The sequence below is a fragment of the Sturnus vulgaris genome, chromosome 1, assembly GCF_052056855.1.
Source record: "Sturnus vulgaris isolate bStuVul1 chromosome 1, bStuVul1.hap1, whole genome shotgun sequence".
Classification (NCBI taxonomy): domain Eukaryota; kingdom Metazoa; phylum Chordata; class Aves; order Passeriformes; family Sturnidae; genus Sturnus; species Sturnus vulgaris.
In genome coordinates this window covers 16,769,554-16,787,619 of record NC_142243.1, presented here as the reverse complement: position 1 = coordinate 16,787,619, position 18,066 = coordinate 16,769,554, and the positions used below count along the sequence as shown (strand labels likewise).

The window sequence follows — 18,066 nt, the reverse complement described above, 5'->3', positions numbered from 1 at the left end:
AGTCTATGTAGCTGCCATCCACAGAATTTTATTTTTTTTCCCCCCCCTAAGCTGCAGCACTGATTATGAAATGGCACCAGAAGCTTTGCTGGGAACAGCAGTGTCCTATTCATGCTGCCAAATTGTTGGGTCAGCTCCTGGAGTGTTTCAGCAGGGCTATTGAGGGCTCTCTTGATTCATTCTCAGTCCCTGGATGGAGCTAGCAGGGCTCCTGATGGGCAGTTTGGGGCGAGTCCCTGGGCATCATGTGCCTTTTCTGGCATGTTCAGGATTAGGGAAATATGTAGAAGGTTGCCTCAAAGATAATTAATAATGGAGTGGAGTATATGTAGAAAATGTCTGCATACTGGTTCACAAAAAACATGCTGTAGAAATGCCTATACCAGGAAAAATGGGTAGGAATCTTCTTATGTGACTGGTCACTGAAGGTTTCTGCAGTGTTACTTGGCAGAAATAGACGCCTAAAAGCCTTCACCTACCTCACCTGTCTGTTACAAGTGCTCTTTCAGATGGGATGAATCACTTTCCTGGAATTGCCTGTTCCTCTTCACTGACGTTAAAGAGAGTTATTTGTCTTCATTTGGCCAGCTAAATACAACCCCAGGCAACCAATGAGGGAGAGAAAAGAGCTTTTTCCTCTGCAAGGAATAGGATCTGAGTTCTCACTGGCTCTCAGTACAGGAGGTACAGGAGATTTAGGGTCAGTCTCTGGTCACTCTGTAACAGTGGAGGGAAGCAGACACTTCCAGGGTAATCTTGATTTATGGGCAGCACTGCCCTGGCAGTGCCCAGCTCTCTGGGCTCCACACTGACAGCACCAGATGCTGCCGCTCCACAGGCAGCTCACCCCTCTGCCCCAACACTGCAGCAATCAGTACAGCTGAGGTGAGTTGAAGTAATTCCCTGGAAGTAAAACAATAGAAGAAAAGAAACCCCAAAACAACTGAAATCTATTGTGGCAGCTCTGCCAAACTCTATATCTACCACAGCAGAAAGAAATCCTTTCTGGAAGAGATGCCTCTTGGAGTGTCACAAAAGGACCCATAAACACAGTCTCTATAAAAATGGTCATCAAAAATGTGAGTGAGAGCCAGGAGGCTGCACAGACTTTCTATAATTTCAATCCTTGTGCAGAAAATCGTGTGAAAGAGAGTATAAATACTTGTATATATTTATGTACTAAACATTATCTGTCAAAAAGATCACAGTAAGATTGTTGTCTTTTATGAAACAACAGTGACATCCAGTGGTACTGTAGGTATAGCCAAGGAAAGGTAAAGCTTTTCACCCTGGGACAGGCTCTCTGTGCCCTGCCCCTCGTGGGAGGCTGGCAGGACACAGGCAGCTCCAACTGCCCACAGCCTTGGGCAGCTCCTCTGTAAGGGATGAACCTGTAAAGGAAAAGAGAGAAAAAAACCAGTGATTTCCAGAACGTGGAGTGAGAACACATGCATTTCAGAGGCTTTGTAACAGCACATACAGGAAAAAAAAAAGCAGACAGTTTTCAGAAAAACAACATCTTCATGTCAATTAAAGTCTACTTCCATGTAAACAAATGCATCCTATAAAAAACCTACTCCCAGGCACTTAATTTCATTTACTTTAAGACATAATTAAAATTGCTATTTTCCTTTCTTTATTTTTCCTATCATTTTCTGTTGTGTGTACTGATTTATAACCTTCTTAAAAATATTTTCCTTGGGCTTTCTCTCTAATATCTTCCAAATTCCCCTTATTTTTCTACCATTTAGATTTGGATTGGCTCAATTAAATTTCCTTTTCTACTTCTGACTGATTCTCTTGAATAAGCTCTCAGGGAGCGACTGCCTCTTTCTGCTGTCATTTTGACTTGCCTGCTTATCTCTTTCCATCGATTTTCCCGTAGGATTTAATTTTAATCCAATTTACAGCATCAGTAATCTGGGTAGTTTCTTTTAGTTAGATCTAGATTCCAACTAATTTCCTTTCCATTGACAACTGTCCAACTCTCTCCGTTTAAATCACTGTACTCACTCTGTCTCGGCCACGCTGTTCCCTTTCCAGCTGGGGCTGGCTGGCTCTCCCTGCTGCAGGCTGGGAAGCAGAGGGAAGGAGTGGATGGCTGGGAGATCAGGTGGCAGGAGGCAGGGCGAGGGAGGCAGACACCCTCCCCCGCCTGGGATTCACTTATTTACTTGTGGCCAGAGCGAGTGGTCGGAGTGCAAATCTTTCCCCTGCGCCAGCATCCCCGGCATCTCCGTGCCGGGTGCAGGAGCACAGTGCCAGAGACATCCCGAGGGACATCAGCTCCAGCTTCCCATGGACACTGATGGGAGCCAGGCTCTGTCTGCACGGCTGTACCACTCCTCGGTTTGTCGAGGAAGAGTTATTTGCCGGGGCACATCTAAAGAGCCATTAACGAGTGGTGTGAAGCCAATATTCAGTAACAAAAGCATCTGAAATCCTCCCCCTCATCCCTGAACCATAATGCATGCTCTTGTTCCCAGAGTAAAATGGTCAAAATTTGTTTGCCAGGCATGAAGCTACAGTGAGCTGTGAACGCTCTTCTTTCTAGGGGAACTCCAGGAGGTATTTGTAGCTGTATGATGCTTCTCTCACTTTAATTTCTTTCTTATTCTTCTGTCTTATTTTCTTTTATTGCACAATTCACTGATCCAATTCCTTCTTTGAAATGTAAATGAAGAAGCTGTTTCATCAGATCTATATGGAAAATCATAAATGCTCTTATCTCTAACAGCCTAACCACACATTTTGGAAAAAAAACCCATAAATTAAAAAAAAACCCATAAAAATTATAATATGAGCACAATTTTTTTCTCAGAAGTGTATTCCTTTATAATCTGTAATTAAAGATATAAAAATAGTCTTTCCAGCTATTTTCCAATAGATTTGTCTTGGCTTTCTTCCGTAGAAATATTAGGGAAATTCTTAAAAAGGAATTAAAAAGTAGCTATGCTTGGAAGCAAAGCTGCAGTTTTTAGTGCCGCTTACATTGAACATCACGAACACAAACCTCAGCTGAATCTATTAGAAAACATGATGTGCTCTTTCCCTGCTGTACACCCATCTTTTGTCCAGTTGCCAACTGGCTAAATCTTTCATCAGCAAATAATTTTCACTTAATGAGAATTTACTCTTAAGTGCCTTTTCCCTCAGGAACACACATTTCCCCTTCATCCAGCATGAGTCTTCCTAGGCAGATTGCAGCGGCTATTGGAGCATGATGAGCCTTATTACAGGTATTGATTTGTCTTAGGCTGCTGCCTGGACAGCTATTTGCACTGAACCACCACACCATCACGCATACGGCTCTGCCTTCATTTTTCAGTGGCTGCTTGTTTTCCTCGTGGGGGCAGAGGCAGGCTCACCCTGCTCAGCCCCAGCGATCCCCCTCAGCTGCACTGCTCTGTTTTGTGAGGACACACTGAGCAAAGGCAAGGTGGAGGCTGTAATGGGCTCTCACCTCTCACAGACTGTGCAGGGTTATTTTCGGACCTGCACATCACACACAGATTTGACTGATGGGAGCTTGCTTGCAGCTGCTCCATCTCTAAGTGATTTTTTGAGGTGGCTCCGTGCTGCTGCCCACAATGACTGCTCTGGGTTTCCACTCCTCAGAGGCAGGAGAGCAATGGCTGCTGAGCTCTGCAGGAGGAAACTAGAGACAGATAAGAGGACAGCAAGGGTAGCACCTTGTGGTAAACATGGGCAGGGTGAAAGTCATTATAAATATCTTTAAGATGTCCTGTAATATTCTTATCATGACATTGGCCCACCTCTTGCTATAATCCATGCACTTGCTTAACTTTTATCAAATTACAAGTCCCACCAGGATCTAATAACATTCAAAAACACTTGAAGGAAGTTGCACAAGCAATATCCTATTGTTGTTCTGCACCTCTGCATTGCATATTAAACGTGTAAACTCTTGCTCTCAAGTGATGCCTCACTTGTGAGGAAACTGCTGCCATAACACCCTGAGCTATATGCAGCTCTGGGCACAACTTTCTGAGGAGCATTTTGCAAACAAAAAGAAAGTAATTTCCTTCTGAAGCAACTCTCGCAGAGAAAAATCTCGCAGAAAAAGAATCTCGCAGAGAGAGATGAATCCTGTTTCTTAACTCTCTTTATAGACATCACACTGGGTCTGGTATTCATGTACCTGGAGGTCTTTACTGAAGTGCTGTTCAGTACATCTGTTCAGTGTTTGTGCCTCCATTTTTTTAAGGGCCACAGTGTTATTTGCAGTCTCCATTTTTCTTCTTTAAAAGGGGAAAAATGAGCACTATTGTCTTGTCTGGTAAAAGATGAAAGCAGGCTTACTCTAAAACAATTTTAAAACCATGAGGCTGTTCCTCTTTAACAAGGTGTGTTATAGCTGTGTTTTATCCCCTCCTCACCTCTGCTGGACCTCTGGTCTCAGCTTCCCAGACTCCGTGGTCCTGTGAATGAAGGAGAAGCACGCCAGGCTGGGAGCAGGACCTCAGCTGTCTCCTCTGCAGCCTTCTTTGGGCTGCACCATGGTCCCTCAGGCCTCCCCAGGCTGTCAGTGCAGGGAGTGAGGCTCTCACATGGGCTGGGATAGGTCTTTACCTACAACACCTTTCTCCATGGGATTCAGGAGCTGGGAGAGCCAACAATCCCCGCCCTAATGTTCTGGGGACACAGCAGACAGATTAAACTCCTGAAGTGAAGATAAGTGTATCTCACACATACCCTAGAAATACAGAGCTGCCAGATATCCTTCCCTTCTCTGCTGTGACCAATTTACCAAGTTACGACATTAGGCATAATTAGTTTTACTGCTGCATTTGCAACCAATTTAAAATTAGCAACTTTAGTCTGTTTGTTTGTTATCAATGAAACTATCCAAGAGTCTGAAAGGAAGTGCAATTTAAGAAATAACTTCAGAGGTTTATAGTTCAGGTCAGGCAATCTCCTTAGGGATTTGGGTGCTGTTTAAAAGATACCTGTTTTCAATCACCACTGGATCCTGATCCCACCAGCACTTGTATGCACACAGTCAGCAGCTTCATTTTCAGAAATGACTAGTGGTCATTGAAGTTTAATATGAAGGAATTTCCATCTTCCTGCATACATTTACTATGGTGCTTGAAATCAGACCTCAAAAATGCAGACTTGCGAGGCCACTGGCCCCTTGGTAAATACAGGGCAAAGTAGGTCTACTGTTTGCAGATCTTTGGCATATACATTTAGTTCCTTGAATTTCATGGACAACTTGCAAGATAGGGTAATAAAACCATGAGGAAATCTAAGATGCAGAAGTAGGTATCTGGGTGTTCAACCCTGAGCAAAAGAGGTAATTTTCAAAGAAATTTTCAGTTTTAACTGACATCATTTGGATGCATGCTCCCTTGAAAATCTTACATTGAAGGGAAATTATCTGGAGAAAGACTGTCCTGCATTGACACAGAAACATAAGGTGTGATTTCATGATGCTTGAAATGACGGTGGCTCTTCCAGTGGAACTCGATGGGAGCAAAGCTGGTGTTTGATGGTTCCTGCTTCAGTGCAGCTCACACGGGCATGCAGCTCTGTTTCCATAGCACCAGGCACTCCTGCAGCACATTTTCCATCAAGCGCTGGTTAAGACCTTTTTTCTTAAATCCAAGAATCCAAAGCAAGTGACATGTTAATGCAATGTCTTCAAAAGAAAATATACACTCTGATAATATTATATTGTAATAAAAATGCTGAATCTGCAAGTTTCTCTTTGATTTTTGTCTCCTCTCTCTCAAGATTTTTAATCATCTTCCATAAATATACTGTAATTTCCACTAGCTGGAGTGGAAATTTGCTACAAACAATGGAAAATGGATAAGAAAATAAATATAGGTGCTCCAGGTGCTCCATCTTAGCACAGCACCCATTTTTGGATTTTGTTTCTTATCATGGCATGTATTGTAGATACTGAACAAACTGATGGATAGTAAGGGCAAATCCCTATCCAGTCTTGGTTCAAGACCAAATTCAACATATAACAAAGGAATGGCAACATGGCAGTAAAGCCTCTTTATATTTTCAGCCTATGGCCTGGATTTAGGAGATTCAGGTATTTTTGTGCATTGTAAAGAATAGAAGCCTGATAACCGTGGATCATTCAGTCCTGAGTAAAGAAATAGTCACCTTCAGAGCACTTCTGATCCCATTGCACTAAGAGATAGCCCAGGATGTTGATGGTCAGCCAGGTGTTATAATTGAATAGAATAATGTCAGCCCCATGTACACAGTTTTCAAGTAGGGAGAGATTTTTTAAAGTGTTCCATTTCTGTCTCTAAGTTCAGGAAGCAGTTTATCATTTACAAATATTGAAAAGCATACTTTTTAGCTCCACCAAAAAGGTTTTGATTCAATTTATACATTTTTATTAGATTGTCTGCTTTCATAAATCTGTTTGCTCTCAATAAGTGTCAGGAAGGTGTGTCAGGAAGGTGTATCACTGCTGTCTTCCCATAATTTAGGACCTTTTAATCAAAGAAGGAAGCTTTGTATTGTAGCAGGCAGCTTATAAAGTGGCTTTTACCAAGCTGAGCCACTTATTTGTAAGCCTCTCTATTAGGGAGCTACAGATAAGCCATTTGAGAACTGAGCAAGGTCTGATGGCTGGAGACCAGGGGCTGTTTCCAGTGATACTGATGCAGATTTGGAGCAACTGCCCTGGAGTTAATAGCTGGATGGATAAAAGCTGACAAACCCTCCAGCCACATGCTCATCCACCTCAATGTGCAGGTGTTTCTTCTCTAGAGCTTCCTGCAGTTACAAAATGAAATATTTTGTTCAGAGGGAAACGGGAACACCACTTTGTTTTTCAGCACCCTTTTAATCTTGCAGCAGGATTAAAATGCTTTTTGGTTTAATGCTAATCATATGCCCCCTGATTCTAGAGTGGCCTGGAGTTCCTCTAAATGGTTCGTGTGGCGTGACGAGGCTGCTTCTGAGAAGATTAGGGAATTGTGCACGTCATTTAAGGTCAAACAGTCCTCCCATGCATTTTCAAAACAACAAAACTTCTTATTTTCCTAAAAATTCAGTCAACAATAATAATAATAATAATAATAATAATAATGAAAGTTAGGATATATTTTGTCCACTTCAGAGGCCTTGCTGGTAAAGGAAGCACCCCACATGTGATCAGCAGTGATTACTGTGTGCTCTCACTGACAAAGGGGATGCCCTGAGGTGCCCCCAGTCTTCACTCCTGGGTTATAATCCCCTTTGGCACTCTGGTGTCACCAGCAGGGCATATGCCAGGCATGGGGCTGGTTTCTTATGAGACTTCTCCTTTCACCATGTTGGGGTAGTGGCATTTCTTTCATGTGTTCCTATTTCCTCTACCTTGTTTTTCCCCTCAGGCAAGGCCACCTGAAAACTTGGGTTCAGGGTTGTGCAAACGTGGATTAAATTCTCCTTAAGGACCAAAACATCTGTCTGCAGATCTACTGCACATTTTGAAAAGAGCTATTTTGCTTACATACCCTGCTAATTACTTAGACACAGTTGTGAAAAATAGACTAAATCATCTTGGAGAATAAAATTATTTTCTTATAAATTAGCCCTTGCCGGTTTTCTAGTTGATAAATTTAGCAAAAATTTTCAGTATCTATTCTTAACCCTCTATTTTATTTCAGCTCATGCAACATAGCATGATGCAAGATATTTGAAGGTTTGGAGTCTTCATCAGCAGAAATGATTGGCAGCCTGAAGCAAAAATAACTCATTATAATGGGAAATAAATAGAATAGATTAATTTCTTCTTGCATTCAAATTATTTTGGGGAGGGAATTTTCTATGCTAGGTTAAACTCCTACTCCCTTTCCTCCCACACATACTTAGGTAGTTCCTGCTGATATTTTTACTGCTTCTTTATTGCAATATATATTTTCAAATATTTGAGTACTTTAATTTGTCCCAAGAGCAAAGAATTGAACAGTGAAAATAATCTTACCTATCTCAGTGCGATCTGATCTCCATGTTCAAATAGGTATTCTTCTGAAGCATATTAGCTTTATTTAAAAATATTTCATTAAGTTACTTGATTTGCAAATTAGTAATTTAACATTCAAATCTTGTCTGTGGGAATATGTTCCATATAAGATCAGATTAAAACTCCTGACTTGGGAAAGAGACATATAGAGAAGGTGAAAAGGTAGTGACTGTTTCTCACCAGCAGCAACTAAAGGATGTTAAATGACATTTCCAGCAAGTCTCAAAAGATGAAGTAATTTGCTACAGAATCCATAATGAAACTGTGGAATCAGTTGCTGCCACAAAACACCAAATGTGGATACTCATACAGTGCTGGGCATTGGAGATATGGTAATGAGCTCACTTGAGCTTTGTCCAGCTCAGCCTGTTGGGTCTTATATCCTCAGGTTCCTGTTGTTTCTCAATCTATATCTAGAAAATTAATCTAGTTTCAGAATAATGGATAACAAGTAAGTTCATGCTAATCCATGGATGTAGTGGGAATTCTTCCTGTAGATGCTGAAGGCAAAACACCCTCACTCCATGGGGGCAGGACACATAAGGCTCAAGACAACTTCCTAGTCCTATCCTCATGGCCCATTCAGCACGTGAAACAGATTCACCCTTTTGTTTCTTAGCCCTCAAGGAGACTGATTACACTCAGATGGTAGATGGCTTTTAGAAAATAAGAAAGCAGAAGTTGAATAGACATGCACCAACACTTTGGCAGGGAAAAATGTTTCCTTTCTGTGCCAGTCCTTCATTGTCCTTTCAGGTAAATACATTGCCTACCAAGGAGATCTACTCTTTGCACATAGACAGAAATATGTAAATCTTCACCACTGGGCTCCAGGACAGGCAATACGAATGAAGCAACCCAGACTGCAAAACCCTTCAAAATCATGGTCAGACTTCAGATCCATGTGTTTCCCCTCCCTTAAAAAAAGAAAGAATACATCTGTGTTTCCTGGGAAGTTGTGCCTGGAAGCTGCTGGCAGTAAGTGTTTTGCATCATCCACTGTCTTAAGCAAGCCCAAACCCTGGCGAGGGGAGCATTGCACAGCCCCAGGATGTGGCTCAGCAGAGAAGCCCAGCTCGGGGCTGCTCCTCCCTGAGCTCTGCTCCAGTACTCAGGGGTTAGGAGCTTTCGTCATGTTACCAGATGGCACTTTTTGGAAAAACTTGGGTGCATTAAAGTAACCACTGCCTATTCTTGGGGGTCAGCTACGAAAGGCAGCTCAGGAAGCTCTGTGCTCTCTTGTTCTTTTGCAAACTGTGCACCTGTGGATTAGCTAAACTGAGGACATGACCTGAACTCCATGGTCACGAACTCCAGTGATCTGACCTGAGCTCATGGTCAAGCTGACCTCCATGGTCCTGACCTGAACTCCATGGTCAAGCTAGGTTAGTAAAGATAAATGGAATTTTCTTTACTTCTTAGCCTGTTGTAAGAGAAAGAAACATTTGATCTCTTTGATTCCTTGTGCTCTAATGATTTAAAAATATCAGATTTTCCAGGTGGGTCCCACTTCTTTAGGAGTCAGAGTGTGTTCTCTCCTCTCTCCTAATTACAGCAGAGCTTAAAATAGTACTGATAGCTTTTCATATGTATAGCTTATTTGTGCAAAATTTTTTGCAATGTCAGAAGAGTATTTGACAGCTCATAGGAGGAAGTACCACTGTCATTCTCTGGCTGCCCACGTTACCAGTGACCATTTGCTCACCAAACAGACAGGATTGCCACTTGTAGAAAAGAAAATCAGACTGTGCAGTGCAGAAAGAAGCTCCACAGCATTTCCCCAGCATTTTGGCCTTTAGGACTCCCTGAAGGGTCAGTACACATCCATTTGTTTTAACATTGGGGAAGATGGTCACCTTTATGGTCACCCTAGTGCTGTTTTTCTAGGCTGATGCACTATGTCAAAGTCAGGCAGCTTCATATGGCTGCACTTCGGCTCCTTCTGATTGAGTTTTTTGTCTCCTCCATCTTGGCAGCTCAAAAAATCAGCTCCATTTAATCTGAAATAAAGACAATGGATGTCAACACTGAAAATTTCCAGTCTTTGAGAGGAGAGGAAGGAGTCAAGCAGCTGCCACGTGCACAAGCCTTCTGTGAGGGTTTTTCTCAGACTCAGCAGGGAAAATGAGATTCAGGCAGACTGTGTAATCAGTGATTCTTTCCAGCTCCCGAAAAAGGGCAAATAGATTTAAACATCGAAATTAAAAAATGCAGCTGAACAGGCTGGGAAATACAGTACCTACAAAACTAGGCTGGTTTGAGCTGTGCTCTTTGCAGAGAATGTGGCTCCTGTGCATTAATAGCTGTGAGGAGAAAATAAAGAAAATAGAAGACAGCTGTGCAAAATAAATATTACTTTTCTTCTCCTTTAAGAATAAGTTATCTGTAAGCTCATCTAGATCTCAACTCTAGAGTTTGCAATAGAGGAGTATTATTTTTTTGTAAATGAAAATGTCAGAAGTCCAATGTACAGGTTTGTGAATTTAATAGAAATGGTTTCTGTTGTGATGATAAGCTTTATATTCTAGTCACGATGCATCAGCAGTTTATTCTGGAGTTCATTCTGAGGAGGTAATGACTAGGAAAATGACAAAGAAAACTGTTACTGACCATTAGTGAGCAATCACTCTGTCATATTACCAAGATAATTTAGATAAATATGGGGTTTAGCTGTCTCCAAGGGAGACGGGATGCTGATATCTTAGATAGTGCTGCTTTTTAAAGCTTTTCTATTTGATGAATATATATATATTTTTGCCTCAAAGACCCAGACTAGCTCCCCATATCTTCCTGATGGAAATAGTAATAGCTCATTTCAGTGCTGTCATCTTTGCTCAGTTGTGTAAAGCATGAAGCTACAGAGTTTTGCAGCAAATATGAAAAGCTCTGTTTGGAAACATAAGGTATTTAATAAATGAATGTAGAGTATACCATGTTTTTCTTCAATTGGCTTGCATTATTTTAGCAGCTGCTAATTATGCAGTGTTGATATTTAGAGAAAGAGTAACAGATTTATCTGTTCCATCTGGATAATCAGGCTTTTAGAGCATGTCCTTCTACCAACATCGGACTTAACTCTTCCTGTTTCTTTTTTTGATCCTGAGGCCATATCAAGTTAAATTAAAAGGTGAAAATTTCAGTTGAAACAACTAGTCAATTTTTTTCTAGTTTTTAAGAGTATTTTCACTGTAGTCATCACTGGCAGAAGTTGGCTTAGAAGGAGCTGCATCGGATCAGCTGGATATTAAGATTTTGATTCATAATACACAGTCCAAAGACTTCCAAGATCCACCTGCCAACACGAAGTTTAGGCACACCATATAATATGTGTTTTTCCATGTTGTATATCAAATATCACATTCTTCCCCAAAAGCATACAGTTTTGCAGGAAGGTTTTGCAGCAGCCAGGTGATTGCTCAGGTCTAAAATCAGATATTAAGGTGCAGAGGACACAGAAAAGCAGCATTTGCACTTTGTACATGCAGTTGCACTATACATGTGCAAGGCAATCCTGCTCAGCACGTGGAAGTGCTGTAAAGCCACTGCTGTAAAGAATTCAGTCACCATTGCACCCACAATCTCCATGAACAGCCCCCAAATGGAGGTGCTGTACATCATGCTTGGCACAAGCCACCCAGCTCCTGTTCTGTAATCCGAATTTTCATCTTTAAGTTGACTCCACATTCTTGAGCATTGTCAAAGTGACGAGATCTACCTGGAGCAGAAAATATCCAGAGCCAGGACCAGAAGGAGGCGCAAATCATCCTGGTTCACCTCCAAGGACATTAACTCTCCAATGAGAAATACAAATGACAATTTGTATCTTCAGCTTCAGTAATCTTTTAACCAGGGATCAAACTAAACAAAAGAAGGGCTCAAGAGTCTCAAGAACTGATGTTGTAATAGACTCAGGATCAGACCCTGCTACTCCTGAACTTGTGGTCAATTTTTTCTTTGCACAATGATGCTTTTGCATCAATTTAAGTGGCATAGCTGTTGAATATTAGAAGGTCAAAATTAAGTCAGTGGATGGGATGTGATGGAGCTGAAAGGACAGAACTGACACAAGAGGGTTGTCAGATGGGTGAGCTGGAGATACAGACTACCATATCTTGGAGTTGGATGGGACAGAAATGATACCTGTACAGTGCACCTGGTTTAATTTGGGATGTAGAATAAACTGCTACAGGCTTTCTGTGGGGCTGAGACCTTATGGAGCCCTGCCAATCCATGAGAATAATCAGTAGCCCTGACTGCAGTCTCCATTCACACAGTCCCCCAGAGAAGGGAGCCTTTGCTCTCCAAAAACTACATTATTTTTTGCAGACTTAAGTAATGATTTCTCAACCCTTAGTGTCAGCACTGCTGACTGAGAGCAGATACAGCCACTCCAACTAAACATATACTCTGTAAAATAGTGAACTCATTTGGGGTACTTAGGGGCAAGTAATTCTTCTTTGTTGCACTCACCCTGCCTGGTGGGAGGCAGTTCCTCTGCCTGCAGGCAAAAATGAGCCAACGAAAGCATAATTAATAAAGGCTAAATTTCCACCATTAATGTATTCGTTGATGTAATTCACTCAATTTGCTTACTCTGTTGTTTTATTTTACTCAGGCCAGACTTCCCTGTATTTTCAACCTATTTTTAGCACAGCAGAAGTCATATTGGATGCCATGGCTATTTCCATAGCAACAGGCTGTTCTAACTCTTGATTAGGATTTCCTGGCAGTGCTGTTTTCTCAATGTCTGCTTTTTGAAGAAGGAAGCTTTAGTCAAGAGCAAACCTTTAAAGAAGACATACACCATGAAAACAACTGTAAGTGGATATAATTATTTTCTGGAAAAGAACACCAGAATTTAGTAGGATGTGTTTTTACAGGATTTTTGAACAGAGAACTGTGAGAAAACATATATACTAAATATACCACGCAGTATGAGGTTCCAGAAGATGAGTAAAAACATCAGCCTCAGGAGAGGCTGTTTCTCCATATCTAATCCACACACTTTTCCCCCCAACTGGTGTGTCACAATGCTTTGTATCTTTCTGCACAATGGATTTTTCCAGGTTCCTCTTCTGAGTCAGATGTGTTTTCACCAAGGTTGTCTGGCCCTGAGAAGGCGTTCAATTTTGTTTATTTTCTTTTCCTCATGTCTCCCTTTCTGACTTTTTCAGCCTCTGTGTGTTTAATTCACTGGAAGTACAGCTCTCAGAGGGGGTAGGGGAAGGATATATACTTGTTATGCACTCAAAAAACTTGTGACTAAAGTTGCTGATGAACTGGCATGATCTCTGTAATAATGTGTAAAGGTTTCAGGAGCTTTCAGATTAATCTGAATTAATCCTAAGAAATAACAGAAGAATAAAAAAGCCCCAGTGCACTTTCTGCAAACAGTAGCATAAAGGCCAGAAATTATTAATTTGCTTATCTTATATAAGCAAAAATTTCTCATTTATCCTAGCTGGTAAATTAATATGAGCATGATGGTCCTCCAGGTTCTAATCAGTTCTGTGCTGGCAGGGTAGAGCTGCAGAGCTGGGTCAGTTATAAAATTACCAGTTTTGACCTCTTTGTCAGGCTGAACACTGCAGGTTAACTTCACAGAAAGTCCCTGCTTGGTCAGTCTGATCATTGGTTAAAATGTTCAAGCCTACCATAGGTGGACAAAACATAAAGGTATGTGTGTCCCAGACAGACCCTAGTGGGACAGCAATACCACAGGATCCACTACTGCATGGTAAGAAATTTGCCACTTAACTACTTTTTCAATTCTTTTCTTATATTTGTATTTAAATAATTTTACTGTAAAATGTGGGAAAGTGTATTTATTGTTCAACACTTTTCTGACAAGAGTGGTAGTAGTGGCCAGATCACAACCACAGGCAGCCCAGGGCCTTGCCCTGAGCAGTACCCAGCAGCTAGAGAGCAGTAATAGCACAGGGCAAGCTTGGAATAAAACCTTCCAGCTCTACCATTCCAGCCTCTGAAAAATTACACCTCTGAAACTTTCTGAGAGAGAAATAAATATACATTTCATTTTTGTCAGTGGATTTTTCTTCGTGGAATTTGTCTCATTGGTCCTGTGGAAACGACACTTAGAAGGCATAATTCTGCAGCAAGGAATAGCAGTTTTACTCTACATCATGGGGCAAAAAAAGCCCTTATTTGATTTGCTTTGGGCCTATGAATTTTTCATCTGAAGTCCATCTAGTCTTTCCTCACTGTTATGTTCACCTTGTCCAGGACACTTGTGCTTTTAGAAAGTAAATCTTTCCTTTATTGTTAAGCAAATGCATTCTAGTGTAATTAATGGAAATTGCATTATATCCATAATCATTCTATTTCCCTTCCTTTAAATTTCTTTCAGTTCCATTATGTCCCCTGTAGGCAGAAATCTGTGGACCAGAACTACCTAAACAAGTGAAATTCAAATACATCATGCATTGCTACCAGGGCACAACCATGTTCAGTGGTTTGTTCTCTGTTCCTTTCTTGTAATTCCTCATGTTTGGTGCATTTCTTTGACTGCTGAACTTTGAGCTTGCTATTTTAATATGATACTTACAGCTCAAGTTTTTGCTTGTCAGGTCAAACAAGTTTGCATTGTGCTTTATATTTATCTGAATTCGACCTAATTTCCTACTTTTTTTGCCCAGTCCCCTATCACATTCAGGTTCTTCTGCTGCTCTTAACAACCAGCCCTAGTTGTTTTTTTTCTATCTGAATAACTCTGTGTCATCAGCAGACCACATCACCTCCCTGCTCATTCCATTTCTAGGCTGTCTATGATTAGGCTGCACCACTCAAATCCCACTTGAAATCATCTCTACTGTTAAAACTGGTCAGTTATTCTCTTTTTTGTACCTTGAAACCAATGAATATGTACAGGCCAGAGCCATCTTTCTTCCCTCCTTGCAGCTGAACTACTTTGACAAATCCATTGTCCAGTAGTTGTCCAGGAGCATTTGTGTGTCTAAATACACACACCATGTGTGTTGATGTCTACATCTATTGATGCTGGTCGGAAATTATCTGATCTTATCAAGTTGTTGCAGTTTGCTTTGTCCATTTTTGCTCCCTAACTTTGCTCACTAGCCCTTCATTATGTTTTTGCCCAGTATTTGTATCTAAGTGTCACTAGGACAGTCCAATGTCTCACAACCGGGACCTGGAGCACAGGAGGGTTGGGGCACATGCTGTGCAAGATCACTGAAGGTAAAACAACATGAGCATTACCAGGGCTCTCATTTCACACCTTTCTCACTTTTGAAAGTGCTTCTAACACTTGTGCTTTGATGAACAATACGGATACAGTTCCTAACACACACTTGTTTATTGCTGACAACTGGATAAGTTATTTAATGAATACAGAACTGTCACATTGAATAAAGGAAAACGGTGTCATGTTTGTAGACATCCCCACAGCCACCATCACAGCCACTCCTGCAGACACCCTTAGAGACAGCCCTGCAGCTCTGTGTGCCCCAGCCTCTCCACAGCCACACACAGCTGAGCAGAGAGTGTGCTTTAATATGGGAGGAGGGAAAACACAGACTGAAACAGAACAGCCACTGCCAGTCAAATCACCCTCCAAGCTGTTATGCCTCCCTGAAATGGTGATGCTCTTACACAGCCTAGGGAGATTTTTAAATTGGTATTTATCACAAAACCTTTATTCAGACTGTGGACACCTGAGCAGAGAGGGACAGACTGTGCTGATGGCAAAATGTCTCTCCCAGATGGGGAGAGACATGACACAGAGTTGCAAGTTAAAAAGCACAGTCTTTATTTTCTTCTATTTTTAATGGTGAAAACAACAAACGACACTGCAATATTATTTCGTTTTCTGTCAACACACATTTTTCCCCACAAAGTCTTTATTTTACAAAAACAGGAGGAAAAAAAATCAGCCTTCTGTCACAGTTTTCTAACATTTTGTAGTCAGCTGCTCGAGGACACCATTACATGCCAGCCCTTTTGTGAGCAGGGATTTTGGTATATCACAGCCTGTGTTTATATTCTTGCTTTAGTCTATTTGGGGATAGAAAATCTATGCAGGATGTATGAAGGAAAAGGATCTGTGGGAAGTAAATGAGTTCCCAGTCTTGTTGAGTCATGCATAAGATAAGGTCACAACAAGACAAAATAGGGTCACTTTCAGATAAAATATATGTAATAATATCAGCAGAGATTTTCTTTGATTAAAGATATCTTCTAGAGGAGTTAAGTGATGTTATGAAAGTGATTTCCAAATATAGTTGCAAGATAACCTTTATTGCACTGCTTTTATGGCTACCAATTAAAATACATATCCCCATGAAATTTAATATGTCAGTTGTAATAGCTTTGTAAATCTTAATGTTCTTCCATCAGTAGTTCAGGAGGTAAATTCATGGCAAAAAAGAGTACATACTCTTTCCTGCAAGGGGTATCTGGTTCTCCACAGGCATGCCAGGTGTAAACAAACATAAGCTTTTACACTTACTATGTACATACATGCATGCAAATACATGAAAGTAAGTTAATCAAATCCTTGTTTTTCTTTTAAATGTGCTGCTTCCATGGTGCTCTTGTTGAGATAGAGGATTAATTCTGTTATTTGGGGGAATATGGTTTCAACACTGATCAGATCTTCCTTTGGCCATAAGTTCAGCATAAACTAGAGAAACATGGACCCTTGATAGCTAGTGTACTTTAAACAAGAGGGAGAATTAATAAGGAAATAGGTGTCATTATCTGCTTAGGTTTATATTCAAAAGACAGAGTCTGAGCAAACCAAGCTATTGTTTTTGAAGGACTGCTCAGTGCCCAGTGTGGTTCTGATGGTTTTGGTCCCTCATTCCTTTTGCCTACCCTGGGCTTTTCAGCCCCATGGGATTAAGTGTGGCCTCCTAGCCCCACACATTTCAGATGGGGCTGGCCTACATCTGCCTTGCCAGAGGTGCTTTTGTCACTGTGCTCACTGATAGGAGAGTCAGGTGACATGGTGGTGTGCTCCTGTGCTGCCTTAATTAGTCCCTCTGTCTCAATTTATCCAAGGAAATTGCCATCAATTTTTCCAAGCTGTCAAAAGATAATCCTAAAAAGGACCTCTGTGGCAAACTTTAGGAAAATTCAGCATACACCAGAAAATACACTTTGTGAGGCAGACACAATTTAGTGAGTCTAGCTATATTGCTTTGCTCTCCAGTAAACTTTCATTATTGTGTTATGGTAACCTGGTGTGCCAGTTTGGGATGGGGTGGAGTTAATTTTCTTCACAGCAGCTGGTACTCTTCACACAGCAGGGCTGTGTTTTAGATTTGTGCTGAACACAGATTTGATAATAGAGAGATGTTTTTGTTATTGCTGAGCAGGGCTTACACAGAGCCAAGGCTTTTTCTGCTTTTCCTATGGACACTCTGGCAAGGAAGTTGGGGGTGAATGGAAGGTTGGGAGAAGACACAGGCAGGACAAGTGACCCAAACTGACCAAAGGGACATTCCAAACCATATGACATCATGCTTACTATATCAAGCTGTCAGGAAGAAGGAGGAAGAGGAGTACATTTGAAATTATGGCATTTTTCTTCCCAAGTTACCATTACACATGACGGCGCCCTGCTCTTCTGGAGATGGCTGAACACCTGCCTGCCCACGGGAAGAAGTGGATTAATTCCTTGTTTTCTCTGTTTGTGTGCAAGTCTTTTGATTTCCCTACTAAAGTGTCTTTATGCCAACCCCCAAGTTTTGTTGGTTTTACCCTCTCAATTATTTCCCAATCCCTGGTGGGACAATGAGCAGCTGTGTGTGCGTGGTTGCTGACTGGGGTTAAACCACAACACCTGGATAGGACAATACAACCTCTTTATGCTCAGTGATCCCATGCATTTAACTAATTTTGCTTCCAAAATACTGGTTGGGACATTTGTTCTCCAAGATTTGTGTCATGGACATGCCATAGCCTCAATTAAAGCAATACACAATATTCAACTATTATGAAACTTAGTTTTAAGTTTGGTGGGTTGCTGAACATCACCACCATAAATTTTATGAGAACATTTCTCCAGAATAATGCTGATA

The 18,066-nt window shown here is 41.2% G+C and overlaps 1 protein-coding gene and 1 long non-coding RNA gene across 2 annotated transcripts in view; one reads left to right on the top strand and one right to left on the bottom strand.

Moving 5' to 3' along the window:
• Positions 1 to 1,099: 1,099 nt before the first annotated feature.
• On the bottom strand, positions 1,100 to 2,589 carry LOC148225090 (uncharacterized). The gene is made up of 2 exons (XR_015801818.1): positions 2,014 to 2,589; positions 1,100 to 1,391 (listed from the first exon to the last, which is right to left on the bottom strand). It is a non-coding gene; the product is annotated as an uncharacterized LOC148225090 (long non-coding RNA).
• A 10,117-nt stretch (positions 2,590 to 12,706) lies between these two features.
• The window catches only part of MYO3A (myosin IIIA), a 154,143-nt gene continuing 148,783 nt past the window's right edge, over positions 12,707 to 18,066 (top strand). The window contains exon 1 of the mRNA XM_088160348.1: positions 12,707 to 12,822. The gene's annotated coding sequence lies outside the window, so the exon portion shown is untranslated. The remainder of the gene's footprint in view (positions 12,823 to 18,066) is intronic.